Genomic DNA, 16,497 nt, shown 5'->3' on the forward strand with positions numbered 1-16,497 from the left:
GAAACTGTTTGATAGCAGATGCAGCTTCCCTTCTCACCAGCATGAGGTCAGATGGGTTGGAAAATACTATTAACTGGAGTTTTGTCCAAACAGACCAGTTTGGTGCACTTCCAGGGTAAAGCTTCTGCAGAGTTCTCTGAAGGGCGTTCCAGTGGGTGGGGTTTAGGTCTAATCAGGCCTCAGGGGCTTTGTTGGGTGGTGTCTGCTTTGGAGAGATTAGGGCTTGGTAGTAGCTGATCTCTGATGGGAGTCTGGATCTCAAGAGCTTCATAAGAATTCTAATTGGAGCCTATCCTCCAAACACTCTGCTGCCCAGAAGCACAATCTTCTTGGGCTTTGTTCCCAAGGGCAGTCACTCCTGCTTACTCAGACTCCAGACTGGCTTCAGCTGATCATGTGAGTAACCAGATTCAAAGGAAAATGGAGTTAGCTTCCCCTTCAGTCTTCAAAGAGGAATCCCCCTGGGTACAGCTCTGTCTGCACCTGTTTCACTCATGTTCTGCCAGGTACACTCTAGGCCACACAATAGGCACCTGCAAAGGGGGTGTTTGTTCTGATCTTCCCTATTTCACATCCTCAGCTGGAGTGTGATTGTCCAAAGATGGCTCCCACCTCAGCTCTCTGCAGCCAGCTGAGAGGCAGTGTGCGCTTTTCAAGCACCGGTGCACATTGCACACTTCAGATCAGCCAAGTTCAGGTACCTTTTTTAATTTCAGGTTTTTCTGTACCAAATCTGTGTTTTCCTCCCTCCATGGTGAATCAGCATCACAATTGCTCCCACTTTAGGCACCAATGTGGCAACCAGGTGGGCTCCAATGTATTCTTTCTTCTTTGTTTATTGTACCCCAAATTCTGAGTCCCTAAATCACTTTGAATGTTCAATATTGCATTTTAGTGAAATCCGTCTTTCACCCACCTTACTGAGAAGTTGGACACTCACTGCTTTGGTCCTGAGTCGTGGTGTAACTTGGAAATACATCTTCCCTCTACTCTGCCATCTTCTGGTCCCTCTTTCAGATTCTTATAAAATTTCTAGAAAACTACAACAGACTGTGAACAATAGTTACTTCTAGGGAGTTTGACTAGAAAAATTCCAGGTACTTGTGGGAAGGAAGAATTTAATTTTCATAGTAATCTTTTCTATGCTGCTTGCGATTTTATCATACCTATGTGAGATTTTTATATTAAAAATGATTATGAAGATGCATGGGCTTTGAAGATGTGACAGTGGCAACAGATAGTCTTTGAAGGATATATAGCCAAGGAAAGTAAAATCAGGGTGCTCATACATATACAAATCTATGAAGGTTGAAATTCTATCATTTACAGCAGAATCGATGGAACTGGAAAATATCATGTTAAGTGAAATAAGCCAGACACAGAAAGATAATTACTGCATGGTCTCTATCCTAAATGAAAACTGGAAAAAAAAAATGGCCTTAAAGTAGAATAGTGATTACTAGTGAGGGAAAGATGTGGTGGAGTGTGGAAAAGGGAAGTTGAATTTCATCAAAATGTTATATGCATGTATGGATATCACATTGAACCCTATGGATGTGTTAATAATTTTTTAAAAGCACCACTCTATATAATATATACTTGTGAATATAGAAATTAAGCTCCTAGGGAAAAGAAAAGCAAATAAATCAGCTAGAAAGGAAAATTGAAAATCCATGGATGGCATCAAAAACAAAATTAATAAGCAGAGTATGTTCATAAACTTCAAAATATCAGAATATGTAAATGAGCTATCAACAGCCATAATGCCAACAAAACATCAGCATTTATACAGGAAAAATTAGATGGAAATGACATTTGACAAGCCTAGGCATGGGAAAATTCCAAAATATCCATCAAATTTCAACAAAAAGCATGATACATCAATTTGAAAGCAGCATTTCAAAATTCAAGGAGCTTTGTCCAAAACAACAATTGGTGAGTAAAAGATGCCAATGGTAATGTTCAAAGAGGTCAAGACAGTTCTCTACTAGGTGTGCTCAAAGCTTACCAGCCAGGGCTCCATACCAGGAAGGGGTTTCATGGAGGTCAAGGGATACATATCACTAGAATTGGAATCAAAACAGAGGTGAAGAAAAGAGAAGGTAAAAATGAAAGAGGGGGCAGAAATAAAGAAAACTCTAAAAAACAAAGCCATCTGACATCCCTATCAAAAATACACAGAAGTTCCCACTGCTCTAAACCACTGTCCATGTTTGCTATTGTCAGTCTTTATAATTTTGACCACTCTGTTCAATTGTGCAGTGGTTATGATTGGTATTTCCCTGATGTCTAGTGCTATTGACCAGTTTTCCATGTGACCAGTAGTATGTTTTTCTTTGTTCTTTATGAAATGTCTGTTCAAATATTTTCTTTCTTTTGAAAACTTGGTTATTTCTCCCTTTTCTCTCTGGAGGATTTATGTGGTGTCTGCAACAGAACTTGTTACCTCTGGAACTAGTCCTGTGCTCTAGAGGAAGCCCTGTCTTTGGACCCTTTATAGCCATACCTTTGGAGGACATCAAGAAAGCACTTTGACTTTGGTTGGCTCAGTGTTCCCCTCATGAAACACCACTGCACTAGTGGGAATCTTACTGGAAAGACGGCAGTTATACTGTTATCTCTTGTTCATTTTTAGCTTTAGGATGTGCAAATTTATTATCTAGCTAGATCCCTAAAATAATCCCTCATGTAAACTCTAGAGTATTAGGAAACAAACTTTTGTTTTTGTTCTGACTTGAATTTATTAATGACTTTATCTTTAAATTATGAGGGAAAAAAATCAGCTATCAAATTCTAGCAGACGTAGATGAAAAATTTTAACATAGGAATTCTGGTGTCAAGCTTAACAACTTTAACAATAAAGCACACTTTTGTCCTAAACCAAATTATTCTAGGATGCTTTGGAGACCTGAAAAATGCTACTTTGGTACAATACTCCATCATGAGCATTCATAAAAAAAAAAAAAAAAAATTGTGGTTGTTGCTGCTTTTCTAAACCTGGAGTTTAATGACTCAAAACATTATACTTGTATACTCAGCAGAAGCATAAATAGCTTTAAGACAGTTTTAGAAAGAATTTTATATAAAAATCAAATGCAATAGATTATTTCCCTCTACTTTTTGGCTTATGTTTTGAAGAGCTCTTGACATGGATTAGCAGGAAGCAGTGAGAGTCTTAAGAATTGTCTTATTAGTTAAGGAAGGCGAAAGCTTGACAGTCCTTCTTTTGGTGTTGAGACTGCAAATCTGATGCTGCTTAATTAAATCACTGGGCCAAGATTTGTGTGGAAAAGACTCAGCTGGGTATACCTGAGAGTTGGCAATGTTTGGTCTTGGTACAACAAGCTACACTGAAGGAAGTTATCTAATCCTGGCATTTGGAAATGCTACATGAAGTTAAATTTCTCTTCCTTTGCCTTACAATTCAGGCATATTCCAAGTTCTAAAAGATCATTCCATCTCTGTTTTATTCTTTTTGCAACACTGAATGGTTACTTTTGCATGTAATACATACCATTGTAGTGAAAATGATAGGAAATAGACTAACTAAGGGGAAAAAGGAAGACAGCGTACACCTTTTAGATTGATGATTGGTCATGATTTAAAAGCATTACTTATAGAAAGAGGCAACATAATCCATTAGGGAAAAGCAGAGGCTTATAATCAGAAAGATGGATATTTCACACCTTAGTTCTGTCAATCAATGACCGTGTGTGACTTTGGGCAAGGTCACTAAATTCTCAATACCTCATTTTTCATATGTGAATAATGGTCATCATGATATTTACCTAAATCACTATGGTGAGGCTTAAATAAAATAACATGAGTACATACCTGGCATATATTAAATATTCATTGAATGGGAATTTCTTCTATTTTTAATTTCCAGTGATAATTTTACTTTCCTAATTAATGAATTTATCATTAATAAATGATAAATGAAATATCAGTTATTTCCTATTTAATGAATTTATCATTACTTATTACAATCAAATAGTCTTATGATAGTGTAGTTCACTTAATGTATTTATTTATTTTTATCAGCTATAATTAGATGGGGTATGGTACCTTCCCTTCCTCCTTCCCTCTCTCCTTCCCTTCCTTCTTCCTTCCTTCTAGAATTGCATATGAACATCTGTAGTTTGTGATGTAATTCTCAAGTGATTTGGTATTGAAGTTAGACTTTAGGGGTCACATTCTAGGCTATGTTTACTCTTGTTGCACTGGTAGCTAAAGTTGTGTCCTATACATGAACTTCCAAGTCATAATTGAATTATGATTGCTGCCTTGCACTGGATTTAAGAACTTCCTTGTTAATCACAGAGAAAATTCCCTAAACTTTCCTGTAACTTCTCTTTGCAGCATTTCTCAATTATGTGACAAGAGGGGCTGGTTTTACCGTGTTCTTCCTTCATTTTCTGGTTGTGGAATGCCACAGATGATTTGGCTATGAAATGTCAAGAGGCTGTCATTTTAAGATTGACCACCAGATGGAGCAAAGAGACCAATTTTTTTTTCATAAAGTTCCCAAATTTTAGACACAGTACTAACCAAGTAAAATTCATTTTTTAATTAGATGAGTAAACCCACTGGACATTAGAATAATTAGACACCTCTTCCCCCCACCCCACCCCCTTTGTCTTCTCATTTTCCTTGCATGGTCCTGCCGCTGGTATTGAGATATGGGCTCTCTTGCAGAAAAGGAGCAGGGTTTTCTTTCTGGTTGAATAGATGCAGGTAAAGGATCCAAAGGGACCATTTCCCTTTGTCTATGGAAATACTGGAATGACATCAGTGTTTGTGTTACATCTGTGTGTTGGGCTGCCTGTCTTCTGGGTTCCAAAAGGCTGTGGTCCTGCCCTCAGATTCTATCTTATGCCCTCCTGGGGTCAAATTCAACCAATAGTGCATTAGTGTGTGTGTTCTAGGCCTTGCTTCCATCCATTATTTCCCAGACTTTCCTGTAACTTCTCTCCCATTTTGCTACAAGAGCACACTTGTCAATCATCTCTCTTGTGTGCAATAAATGAACTGAGTAAGATTATCTCTAGAGTCACTTTCCCAGTGCACAAAGTTCATAATTCTTGATTAGAACTGGTTATCCTTTCTTTTCTCTTCCCTTCTGTTTTTCATATTTTGTGTCCCAGGAAACCTTCCACAAAACTTACTCTCTCTTTTTTTTTTTTTTTTTAGTTGTTGATGGACCTTTATTTTATTTATTTTTATGGGGTGCTAAGAATATAACCCAATGCCTCACATGTGCTAGGCAAGCGCTCTACCACTGAGCCTCAACCCCAGTCCGCAAAGCTTATTCTCAATAAGCACGTATTCATTCCTTGAATGAATTGATAATTGAATTGACCAGCTTCCTTCACCTCATCAGTGTATCTTCAAGGTTTTGTTTCCCCCTCTCTTCCTCACCCTCACTCCATCCTATTTATTTGTCCTTATCGTTTAGTAGTCCTTTGCCAGTAATTGAATTTAGGTCCATGTTCAAATTCCTCCCTTACAAGTTCACTCATTCAAGTAATCTTTTCTGTTCCTGGCCAATTGCTTCCTGCTGTGTTCAACTTTAATGACTAGGGCTTTGTATTTTTGTTTCCACGTTCTTCTCTGGCTTGTATGCATTATATTTCTACTCATTAAAATAGATTGACTGAGACATTTATTGAAATGGCAGATTTGGATTCACCTCATCTCTCAAATAAAATTTGCATTGCAGTAGCAGGTTTATAAAAATAAAACTGAATAGGTAGCACGAATACCCACCTTCACTAAATCCATTTAAAAAGCTATTGAATGTGTTCAAAAGCATGTACTCTTCATATTTAAAATTAAGAATGACTTGAGATCTTAAGAAGTCATTTTATATTTATGAATTATTAATTTTTAATAAATAATTTATGAATTATTTATTAAAAAGTTGTTATAAGTAAAAATGACAATTTTAATCTATTAAAGTGTTTCATAGCAATTTAATTTTAACAGCACAAATGGATAGGTGTTTAGATATTAATTAGGAAAAGAGCTAAAAATGATTTTTTTCCAAAAATATCACAGTTATAAGTATTTCCTTACCTCTGGAGATGCCACAAAGCTATAGCAAGGAGGCTAGTAATCTATATATTCATTAAGAATTATCTGTACATTGAATAAATAATAACACTTGTATGTATATAACACTCTTTAGGCTTACAGATGCTGTTTGAATTAATGAGGTAAAATTTTTTGAGAAGGAATGAGAGACGTTTTTTATTTTCTTTGCCTGTTCAAATAAAAACAATTTCCTCTGCTTTCTCACCACGTGCTTATCTTCTTGAGAAAGTGCAAGGGCTTTTGTTTTAGATAGCTTTCTTTCAGTGTGCTGATCACTTGTTTGAACTGTTTGTTCTTGTTTCATTTAGTACCTTCTAGTCTTTATAGCAATCTGCAAGTCCCAGCAAATAAGTAAATACAAATTGAATGCTGATTCTTCTGTTGGTTAATATAAACCTGGGATTTCTCAAAATAGGAAACACTGGAAGTTGACTCACTGTTCTTCCCAAGCAAAGTCATTTCAGACCATTTCAGACCATGGCTCAAAATAACTCAAGATGCTGAGCTGACCTGGATGGACACTGATTCAAAGCTCTGCCTCTCTGTGGGGGATCCAGGGTAGGGAGACACTGAAAGCTTACTGCCTCTGTTCCTTGTAGCAAGAGTAAGAAGAACAAGCAAAAATTTTCCTTTTGAGAAAAGACTCGCTTATCAGTATGATCTCACATGTCATTTCACTATCTCTTTTTCCGAGCCCTTGGACTTCCATCAATTAAATAGACATGCAATCACCACCTAAGTTTGATTATATGACTGGGTAAGAAAGAAATCAATCACATCATGGTCAGATGTTAAAAAAGATAGCTTCTCAATTTTTCTGTAATGGATCACATCTCACTCCTAAGCATCAACCTGCTGGAGTTGGAGGAGAGGACTGTGAATCAAAATTTAGTTCAGCTTGATTTATTAATTTAACTCTCCCTTTAGCAAATGCTCTTTTTTCTTTTTCTTTTCTTTTCTTTTCTCCTCCTCCTCCTCCTCCTCCTCCTCCTCCTCCTCCTCCTCCTCCTCCTCCTCCTCCTCCTCCTCCTCCTCTTCTTCTTTTTTAATGCTTATGGCTCTAGTTTAAATATGGTCCCTAAATTTCATGTGTTAGAAACTCAAACCTCAGTGCAACCATGTTGAGAGGTGGGGCCTTTAAAAGGTGATTAGATCCTAAGGGCTGTGCCCTGTGGATTAACACTGCTATTGTGGACATGGGCTAATCATCATAGGAACTGGTTCCTGGTAAAGGTGTGAAATTGGTCTTCTCCCTCTCTCCAATTTGTATTTCAACCCCTCTTTCTTCTGTATCCCCTTTAGTTTTGTGTGCACATCCTCCCTCTCCCTCCCCACCCCCAATCCTCTTTGTCCAGTCTTTGGTCTTATTGCCCTGATGTCGGCAGCAATACCAGTAAAAGTTCATTTTCAAAGCATACAGCTGCAATCAGGGAGTCATTTTCTCCTTCTAGAAGAGGGAAGACTTTCCTCTACACTTTGAGGGTCTGATAATTGAGTTTATGAAATAAGCTGACAGTAAGCAGATTAAAAAGAGAAAAGGTACACAAGTTTACATACACGGGACCATCACGGGAAAGAAGTTAACACCCCAAATCCTGATGAGATCCAGAAGCTTACATACCCACTGTGGGGGCCAGGGTAGGGGAGGAGGACAAGGGACGTTGGTGACTTAGAGGGGAGTCAATGATTTGGGGGAAAGACGAATAGTCCTTCAGAAGAATAGGTGATGACCTCTGACAAAGTCAGTCTGGGTGCAGTGCCAGCCTTCACTCTCCTCTTCTTCCATAGGAGTTAGTCTTCCCTGGATGATCAGATTTCTGGGGAGGAGATTCTGACAATTGAGACCTTCTGGAGGACCTGTCCTTAGACAGATATGGGAGTTTAGAAAAAGCCTCTCCCTGCATTTACTACTCCCCCACGTCTATAGTTTGAATTTTGAATGTCCCCTGAAGGTCTATATGCTATGGGAACAGCCAGTAGTGTTTTGGGGAGATGGTGGCACCTTTAGAAGGTGGGGCCTAGTGGAAGGAAGTTAGGTCATTGGCCATGTGACCTTGAATGGGGTACTGGGACACTGGCCCCTCCTCTTTCCCTCTCAACTTCCATAAGGGAACAGTTTCTTCCACCATGGGCTCCAACCATGATGTTTTTCCTCACTATGGGAACAAAAGCAACCCAGCCAAGTGTGTTAGCCTTTCATTGCTATGACAAGAACAATTTTAAGGAGGAAAAGTTTATTTGGGGCTCACAGTTTCAGAAGTCTCAGTCCATCGTTGGTCAACTCTACTGCTCTGGGCCTGAGGTGAAGCAGAACATCATGGTGGAAATATATGGCAGATGAAAGCTACTAAGTTCATGGCAGGCAGGAGAGAGAGACAGAGAGAGAGATAGACAGACAGGAAAGTGAGAGAGAGGTCAGGGACAAAATATAATCCCCAAGGGCATATCACAAGTGACCTATTTCCTATAGTTACCACCCAGTGATCCATTCAAACTATTAATCCATCAAATGGATTAACCCACTGTTTAGGCTACAGCTCTCACAATCTAATCATTGTAAATCTGAACATTTCTGCATTGCCACAGGAGCTTTCCGGAGGATATCTCATATCCAAACCACAATATCAAGCGACCCTGGACTGAAACTTCTGAAACCCATGATCAAAAATAAACCTTTCCTCCTTTTCAGTTGATAATCCCAGATATTTTGTCACAGGAACACAAAGCTGACACACCAAGTGCCCTCAATTTGAAGTCATCAGTTCACATATTTTGGGGGGGCATCTACTAAGCTTCTTTATCCTTAAAGCACTGAAATTAGGTACTTTTTAAAGGGTAGAATGTCTAAGGCATTAAGATGTGCAGGCAAAGGAGATATGTTTGAATAGAAATATCTCTGAAAATGTACTTCAAAAAGTGTTGTGCTCATTATGAACCTTCCCCAATATCAAGAGAAATGAGTGCAAGGAACTTTCTTTTCACCACCTTTATCTTCTCCATGAATATCCTCATAATATTTTATCTGAGGGGGAAAGATGAGCCTAAGAGTTACTAATTTGGCCAAATTATACAGCATCAGGGCAGATCCAAAGGAAGAATTCTCATGGTAAATAATAAAATGAAAGCAGAATGCTGAGAGGCACTGAGAAATTTAGGATGATTGTATTAATTGGCTGTCCACTTGCTTGTTTGTTGCTAACTTGCTTTTGATATATGGAAATTTGACAAACCAGTCCCTTGGAAGGAGTTCACATCCATGCCAAGTTCAGGCTCCTCGGGGGGCACCGGGTTTGCTGTTCTCCTGTGGAAGGCAGGTGGGAGCAGAGAAGGCCTCTTCTGAGTTCTCCAATAGCCAGTTGAATTAGAGTGGGCATTGGGGACTGCACCTTCATGACAGACCCCATGTCAACCCCCTCATGGTGAAGGAGAAGGGAAGGTACAGGATAGAAATAGCAAGCTGAAAGCACAGTCTGAACACCACATTCTTCTCATACCAAACCCTAGAGAAATCCCCAGCTCTCTGAATGTTTCTTGCTAATCTCTCTTCCTGGCTTTTATTCAGCTATTGCCAATCCCCCTTTAAGCTTCTGGCCTCCTTTTAGCTGTAGAAAGAGAATGGAAAAAAAAAAAAAAGTATCCTAAGACCTTGGATTTTTTTTTTCCTTCCTTTTCTGTTGCCAGTGAATCAGTTTGAAAGGCTAGCTGGCACAGGTTCCAGGAATTTGTGTAAATGCCTAATGGAGATATACTGAGTGCTTGCTGCAGGCTGTCGGCACTTCCAAACATGGTTCTGGCAGATGGCTTGCACTTTTAAGGTAGTGACCTGCTGGTGACACATGTTTCATACCTGCGGAGAGGCTGGGAATATTTTAAATGATCTTTCTTTCTTTGGGGAGAGCATGTGAGTCACATACATCTCCATAACTCCCCGATTAAAATTGCTGCTTTTCCAACTGATTTTCCTGGAACACGTGTCATCTGCATCTCCTTGCACTTTCCTCCTATAGATCTCAGAAAGTGGAATGTAAATGTGCCTTTTGCTTGGAAAGGGCAACCATCTCTTGGTCTTGATCTTCTCTAGTTCTCAGAGTCTGCTAATTTATTCAACAGTATTTACCAAATGTCAGCTCTATGCTTAGCTGCTGTAGCAAGGACTCCCAAAGAAGAGGGTGAGCAAAGAACAAGGCAGGAGTGGGACTCATCAAGAAAGGGGGCACTGGGGGACATTCCACAAATAAAAATAAACAAAATAACATGTGAATTTTAAGTTTGCTCTGGCACTCGGAAGGAGAAAAACAGGCTGTGTGATGAAATGGCATCTAGTTGGATGATAGGAGTAGGTGTTATGGACTGGCTTTTCAATTCCTTTTCCAAACCACTTGTAGAATCACTTCCTAATTGAACTGCAGAGATAGAAAAGCCAACAATAACAACAACAACAACAACAACAATATGCTTTTCAGACATCCTTGTAGGTAGGTAACACATGACCTGCTGGTGACACATCTCCCCTGTGAGATTTAGATGGAGGAAATATGTAGCACTAGACAGAGGTGTGGACACTGGTGAGGTTGGGCCTTTGTCGCAAGCCTGGTGGCAGGGCAGAGGCATTAGATTCCTGCAGAAGCCTCAGCCGGGTGCTCTTCACTTTCTCCAGTATCATGGTGCTCAGAGGCAGTGGTGGCAATGAAGTTTCCATGAAAACACATGTATAGAGAGTCATTTCTCTCAGCTGCTATCTATTTTGACTGAGAAGCTTCCTAGAGTCTTGGGCAGAAGGATTTCCTGCCTCTTTGTCTAGGGTAAAAGAGGTGGGTTTTGTGTTTGGCACAGGATCCTGCACCTGAGTGTTTCCCAGTCCGCACCCCCAGGGCCAACAGCTTCTCCCTCATAAGCATTGTACCTTTGTCAAAGTCTATTGGCTGGAGAATTTCTTGACTTGCCCGTTTTTGTTTCTGGAAAGAAAAGCTAGGGGGCAAGTGCAAATTCTCCTGGGGTCTGAGGCTCCTTAGTATTCTAGACTACCTGGAGCACTTGCTTGAACTCGGTCCTTAAAAATTTGCTGACCATCAGCCTGCTTCCATGCCCCTCCTATGTTCCACCACAGAGAAAGTCTGCTGCCCACTTGGCCTCATGTCTCACCACTCTTCAGAGCTGACTTCACTTGGTTGCCTCCCAACCTCTGCTTTTAGATAAGCTCAAGGATGATTGTGATTACAATTTTGTAGTTATCTGGATCTTTCTTCAAAGACGAATGCTCAGAGATCCAACATTGGTGGTCTAAAGTTTTTGGTTCACTCCCTGTCAAGGGATCTAAGCTTCCATACTGCTAGAAGATTCAGAAGTGAAAGGTTTGCTAACTGACCTGCCATCAATCATTTGGAGTTCTACTATAGGTTGAGCAGCTCTCATTGGAAATGACTAGAGCCAGAATCTGGATTATTTTCAGATTTTGAAATAAAATACCAAGATATGAAATATATAATAAGTGAGGTATCTTGGGGAATAGACCCAAGATACAAAATATAAAATAAATACAAAATTCACTTATGTTTTATATATACACCTCTACGATAGCCTGAAGGTAATTTTAGAAAATATTTTCAGTGTGCCTGTGTTTTGACTGAGACCTGTCACATGAGGTCAGATGTGGAATTTTTCACTGTGATGTCATGTCAGCACTCAGAAAGTTTTGGATTTATAACATTTTGGATGTCATTTTTCAGGTTAGGGGTACTCAACTGTATTTGCACATTACTACTTATATAGCTAAGGAGACAGAAATGAATGAGGATATTGGATGTAGCTCAATGACAGAGCACTTGCCTCACATGTATGAGGCCCTGGATTTGATTCCCGGAATCTCACAAAACAAACAAACAAAAACAAAACAAAAGAAGAATGAGGGCAATCTTTGTTCTACAGTAGCTTATAATCTAGAGAGAATAAATACACATAAATCAATGTGATAAATGCCATAATAGGAGTGGGGGAACATGGGTCTGGATAAAAAGAACACAAGGGTAATGAGGAGGTATAATTATTTGAGATATTTCTGGAATTTTGAATAAGAGTTTTCAGATTAAAAAGGTGAGAAGTTGTCCACAGAAAACTATTCCTTCTATTCCTCATTCACAGATACAAATTCTGTTTTCTGACAGAGTTGGCCTGGGGTGCAGTTCTCTTCCTGGGGCCAGGAAACCAACAGTTTTTACCCACAGAAGCTCTGTGCTGGGGTCCTTTATTTGAGCTCAGCATTTCCATGAGATCTGCAGGTTCCAGGTTGACAGCATTAACAGCAGGAACCCAAATGTATTCCCCCATAAATTTGTGTGTGTGTGTGTGTGTGTTTATGTATGTGTAAAGTTTGATCGCTATCTAAGATGATATATTTCACATGTACCCTCTAGCCTCTAGATTTGTTGTGTTGTACCCCAAATGGGTGGATAGCTGGATGTTAGTTTATTTTAACTACTGGGATTATATGTCAACTTCAGTCTAAAAAGAATGGTGATCCCATATAATTGCCAAAGCTCTCCTATTTTGGCTGCTTATCCTAGCCCAGACAGTACAGTGTGTCAGTGCCAAGACAGGAATAGTATCGCCCAAACAGGGACTTGCTCGAGTCAGATGCCCAGAGGATCATGGGACATAGGCCAAAATTTGGTCCTTGATGTGAAAGTTGAGTTCACAGCAGGATGAACTTAGGCAGAGTCTTAGCAGAAGATGTCAACTCCCAGGCATGTGGGCACTGTGATCCGTCTATGGATCAGAAACAGTCAAAATAGACAAGAACAGGAACGGGAACCAGGAGGGCACTTGATTTGCCCTGGTGATTCATGATGTGACAGAGTCTATTTGAAGCCTTCAGACTGAGCCCTATCATTCCGTCTCCACTGAACATTTGAATATCATTTCTGAATGACATGCACATTATACATACATACAAAAAAAATCTAGTACAGATCACAACTTTAAAAGAAAAAAATTGAGCTAGAAAAGTATAAAGTACACACATGAATCCATATGCATGATGCATTTGTTTTAAGATGACAAAGTACTCTGACATGTAATTTTTGAAATATATATGAAACATTTATATTAAAGACAAACTGTATCATCTTAAGGAGCAAATGGCTCAGTGATTGAAAATTTTCCTTTTTTTAGAACTACTGCCTAATGAAATGGGTTGATGAAGAATGAAAGAATTAGACTACAGTAGAGGAGGAAATATCTAAATTCCACAGTTCGGCACTGTATGCACCAGCACATCAGTGTCCTCGTGCTTTGGTACTTAAGGGTCCACCGGGCAGGGGTGGGTGTGCTGAGCCAGCACTGTGAAAGTTAATTCCATATGCAAATTAAGCAGCTGGCCACTCTTGGTTATCTCAGCATCTTTCCTACCTCTTCTGTTGTAAATTTTTAAATTTTTAATTTTTAAATTTTAAATTTTTGCATGACCATGAAATTAAAAAACAGGTGTCAACATCTGCCAGACCAGATAGTAAGTACCTTCAGGACCATTATAAGGAATAATAACAATAATTTAAAAACCCTTGCTTTAAGTTAATATTTCCCTTATTGGAAATGTTCCTTCACATTCCATCCTCATAGCACAGTATATGAGACTATATTTCCTCTTATTCTGTTTCTGAATCTGATATTTTGCTGAGGATGCTGAAAAAATAATCATCAGCATGTTATATAATTGGAACCCAAATATTGCCACCCAATTTTTATCCTCTTATAGTGAAAACTATGACAATCTGAGTGGCCATTTATGAGCATCCCCTTCTTCCGGTTTTATTTCCTTGAAGGTGGTTTAAAAAATTGGTGGTCTCTAATGGGAAACCTTCACTGAGTAAGGGCTTATACTCTCCATTGTCCATTTCTGTCTTTATTTAACACAGGTTTACTTATAATAATGGTTGTACAAAGGCACCTCTGGAAATGTGGGTTATTTAATCCTTCCTTCCTTCTTTCTTCCCTCCCTCCCTCCCTCCCTCCCTCCCTCCCTCCCTCCCTTCCTTCCTTCCTTCCTTCCTTCCTTCCTTCCTTCCAGTTTAACCAGAAATTGAACCCAGGGGCTCTTAACCACTGAGCCACATCCCCAGTCCTTTTTATTTTCTATTTTGAGACAGGGTTGCACTAAGTTTCTTAGGGCCTCACTAAGTTGCTGAGGCTGGCTTTGAACTTGCAATTTCCTGCCTCAGCCTCCTAAACCACTGGGATTACAGGCATGTGCCACAGTACCTGGCTCAGTTCTTAAAGAAAATCCCTATGGATGAATCATGTATATAAAGACACGAACTCCCCCAAGTTTAGTTACCAATAAGGCATTCCCTTCATGATGAGACCTCTATCAGTAGATCTAGAAGAGAGGTAATTACAGGATATCAATTATTTGTGTGTGTGTGTGTGTGTGTGTATTGTAATATCTGAGAAAAAAATATAAAACACAGAATTGAATTAAAGATGTATTTTAAATGATAACAGTTCAACATTTATTTTCCTCACTAGTAGCACATTTGTTCAGAGTTTTCTACTTTTAAACTATTTTCATATACTTTTACTCAATCCACATCACAACTCTGTGGGGAACAAGTACATATCTTTTACTCATTTAACTCATGAAAAATCACATACATATTTAATGGAGTTAGAAACATCTTGAATTTGCCATTGAAGAAACTGAATTATGAATAGAATAAATGTGACTCACTGCCCCAAAGGCTGGATCAGACCACGCAGCTGTCATTACCCAGACAAGTCCAACAAAACCTGGATTATTTGGGTCTGTATTTCATCCAGGAAATTGTATCAATCATTTCCTTCACTTTTTTTTTTTTTTTTTTAATTTTTTATTGTTGGCTGTTCAAAACATTACATAGTTCTTGATATATCATATTTCACAATTTGATTCAAGTGGGTTATGAGCTCCCATTTTTACCCCATATACAGATTGCAGAATCACGTCAGTTACACATCCATTGATTTACATATTGCCATACTAGTGTCCTTCACTTTTTAAGCAGCAGATTGTTCCGGGAATCACTGACAATATCAGGAAAAAAAAAATTAAAATAAACAGACCTCTGACCGCTAGAGTGCAGTATTGTTCTCTGCATACTTGGCTGTGCCTATTCAAAGGAAAAACTATGGAATCCTGCTGTGAGAACACCTCACACCATCACAAAGTATACCAGACCTCAGATACCAGGCATGTGGCTTTGCAAGTCTGGCTTAGATGACATCGCAGTTCCAACCCCACATTTCAACAGGGTATTGACCTCTTGATGAGTGAAGGGGAAGACACAGTCTCCTCTGTTAACCATTCTCTGCATTGGGGTTCCATTCAGTCTTCTGAAAACTTGCTGCTTCTTCCTAAGTGTTAAGCTATCAAGAAATAATTGTTATCAGGTATTTTAAACTTGGAGTTCTCAGCTCTCACTGAGTAATTGTTATCACAGTCTCAGATTTTACATCTGATTTATTTATTCTTTAGCAAAAGCAAGGAATGGATTACTTTGATCATGTTGTCAGCTATTTAAAAAATGATAAAGAGGGGGGGAAGCTCTTATTATGATATAAAAAGATACATCGCATAACCACAAGCACAATGTATTTTGACTGATGTTCAAAATGCTTCCACAGGTATGGAGGTGGAAAGATGTTTCTCATGACGGCATGACAACAGTGTTTCTAGAAGGATGTAAAAATAGCCTGCAAATTTTTACAGTAGAATAAAAAGATCCTTAACTTTGTCTGACTTTCTGGTTTATGGGACTCATGCTCCTTCCGATGCTGACCCAAGATCATAACTACTGATCTGTGAAATTTCTGCTACAAGCTGGAGCTATATGTGGCCATGCACCAAACTCACAGGTTCATTTATATTCTGGGGCCCAGTGTTTCCCCCATATAAACTGAATATCTGTATCTCCCCGGCCCTTACCTTGGCTACACTGTGTTTTAAATCCAGAGAAGCTAGATATATTATTAATTTCAATTCCATAAAATTTGACTGCACATTACTTCTCCAATGCTGGGCTGCAACCTAATATATATCGGCCTGGTTTCCACAGAGCTAACCAGTCTGAGCGACTCCAGTATCCCATGCATAACAAGGATCTGTTTCATTGGCCATTCTTGCTTCTTGGTTCTGTCTACAAATGTGTGCTTTCCCACAGGTCTTCCTTAGGCTATCCGGTGCTCTGTTTAGCTATTGCTAGGGATCCTTGGGATGTTGTGCCAAAGCTGTTGTGGCTTGGATATGAGGTGTCCCTGGAAGAGCTCGTGAGGCAGTGCAAGAATGTTCAGAGGTGAAATGATTTGATTATAAGAGCAATAACCTAATCAGCAGGCTAATCCACTTGATGGATTAATAATTTGAATGGACTA

General features: G+C 39.2%; 1 long non-coding RNA gene across 2 annotated transcripts; it reads left to right on the forward strand.

Annotated features, from left to right (window-relative positions):
* Positions 1–303: 303 nt before the first annotated feature.
* LOC114085671 (uncharacterized) lies at positions 304–15,824 on the forward strand. 2 transcript variants are annotated; one of them, XR_003581524.1, is made up of 3 exons: positions 304–396; positions 581–697; positions 15,751–15,824. It is a non-coding gene; the product is annotated as an uncharacterized lncRNA (long non-coding RNA). The 2 variants fall into 2 exon arrangements; XR_011706941.1 differs by lacking the exon at positions 15,751–15,824 and adding an exon at positions 8,683–8,792.
* The last annotated feature ends 673 nt before the right edge of the window (positions 15,825–16,497 follow it).

Source organism: Marmota flaviventris, chromosome 3 (assembly GCF_047511675.1).
Source record: "Marmota flaviventris isolate mMarFla1 chromosome 3, mMarFla1.hap1, whole genome shotgun sequence".
NCBI classification, from domain to species: domain Eukaryota; kingdom Metazoa; phylum Chordata; class Mammalia; order Rodentia; family Sciuridae; genus Marmota; species Marmota flaviventris.